This window comes from Daphnia pulex, chromosome 5 (genome assembly GCF_021134715.1).
Source record: "Daphnia pulex isolate KAP4 chromosome 5, ASM2113471v1".
NCBI classification, from domain to species: domain Eukaryota; kingdom Metazoa; phylum Arthropoda; class Branchiopoda; order Diplostraca; family Daphniidae; genus Daphnia; species Daphnia pulex.
Genome location: NC_060021.1, coordinates 4817953 through 4819737, shown reverse-complemented (window position 1 = coordinate 4819737; position 1785 = coordinate 4817953). Strand labels below are relative to the sequence as shown.

Sequence of the window (1785 nt, the reverse complement as noted above, 5' to 3'; positions counted from 1 at the left end):
TCATTTGGACACTGTGTTCATGTGCATGAAGATGATCTTTTACAAATTGGTGCAGTTAACTCAAGAGTTAGAATTTATTATGATTATTTATTCAAATTTTTATTTCGCATTTTTTTTTTCAGACGCCATGCCAGACAATGGAACAGACAGTTGAAGGCGATGACGAAGAGACTGGTACGGAAGATCTTGATTCGGAACTTGTATATATAGAATTTCTCGAACACGCCGGAGATGTCCTACTCGCTTTCGGTAATGCAATGGCATCTCAAGAGTTTGCACCGTAGGCTACTTTGCTGGACTGTTGTCGGCTCTTCTTCACAGGGCGGTGAGTTTATTTTGTGTCTATGACTTTCTATCAATTTATCTTTCTAATGATTTCGTTTGTAGAGGGAGCATTGTACGACTGCGGAAAAGTCTTTCAGTACCAGCGTCCTGGCGGAGTGCATGGGATCGCTCGATGGCGTGCTTAAACAGTTGGTACCAGATCTCTTCACGACTTTGACCAACCTGATGCGCGATTCGGATAGTGAAGTGCGGACCAATTCTGTTTTTGGATTGGGAGAACTCGTCCTCCACGGACGTGAATTGCTCTTCCCGTTAGTATACTTGTACTTATTGGCGGAAAAAACATTTTCAACTGGGCTTTAAATGATTTTATTTATTTTGCAGAAATTTCCCGCTTATTCTTCAGTTACTTTCCGATGCATTATCGCGCGTGACTTATCCGCTTGCGCTGGATAATATTTGCGCAGCATTTACTCGGATGATCATCGTCAACATCAGTGCAGTACCCATGGATCAGGTATGGGACTGCGGTAAATTTGTGTGTTATCTCTCGATTATTTACTATTTCCCGTGTGTTTTGTAGGTTTTCCCATTACTGATGAGTTATCTTCCGTTGCGGGAAGACAGTCACGAGAACTCTTCGGTGCTTAAATGTTTCCTTTTTCTATCCTCTAATGGTCACCCGCTCTTTGCATCACATTTACCTCAAGTCATGAACGTTATATTAACGATTCCCACACAACAGGAACTCCAACTTGGTATTTTTTTTTGGTTTTTAATTCATTTTATTTTCTTTTTCACGTTATCAGACGTTTTGTGTTTGTCTATATTTTTGCAGAGCAAAAACCCATGATTAATGAGCTGATGGCGCAGTGGCGCACATCGCATCTGATTTTCCTGATCTGTACAACGAATGGGCGTGTGCTCTTCCAGCTGAAGTACATCAGAAGTTGAAAGAGGTTTTGGCTTAATTAGTGGGGCAAAAATTTTTAATTCTTGAATCTTCCTCCCCTTAAAAATTGCAACCTATTGATTGGTTATTATTAGTTTTTTTAATTTTGTAATCCGTTTACGAATTTTGGAGTTGAATCCTCCGAAGGTAAAGCATCGAGGTAATGTGACAGAACCAAGACAACGTTCCGTGTATACGAATCAGAAATGTGTGTATTTATAACTACTCCCATTTTAATTAATTAACTGTTCAAGTTGACTGTGCTGATTTGATTGCGATACAGAATCATACCGTTGTCGAAAACTTCATCATTTGTTATCTCAATCAATCTCACCATTTTTTTCCAACATGTTATAACCAGTAAATATCACATAGTCGATCAAATTTTCTCCTAAAATTGGACGAGAGAATTGAAATGCAAGCAGCCTCAAACTGGTCATTATATTGCTCCCATATATTTCAGACATCGGTAAAAGATTTAAAACTGTCATGTTTAGTAGTCAATTTTGCTTCATACTGGGTTTTCCATAATGATCGAATATGGCCGT

General features: G+C 38.9%; 1 long non-coding RNA gene across 1 annotated transcript; it reads left to right on the top strand.

Moving 5' to 3' along the window:
* Positions 1–252: 252 nt before the first annotated feature.
* LOC124193569 lies at positions 253–1490 on the top strand. The gene is made up of 3 exons (XR_006874311.1): positions 253–596; positions 670–1043; positions 1124–1490. It is a non-coding gene; the product is annotated as an uncharacterized LOC124193569 (long non-coding RNA).
* The last annotated feature ends 295 nt before the right edge of the window (positions 1491–1785 follow it).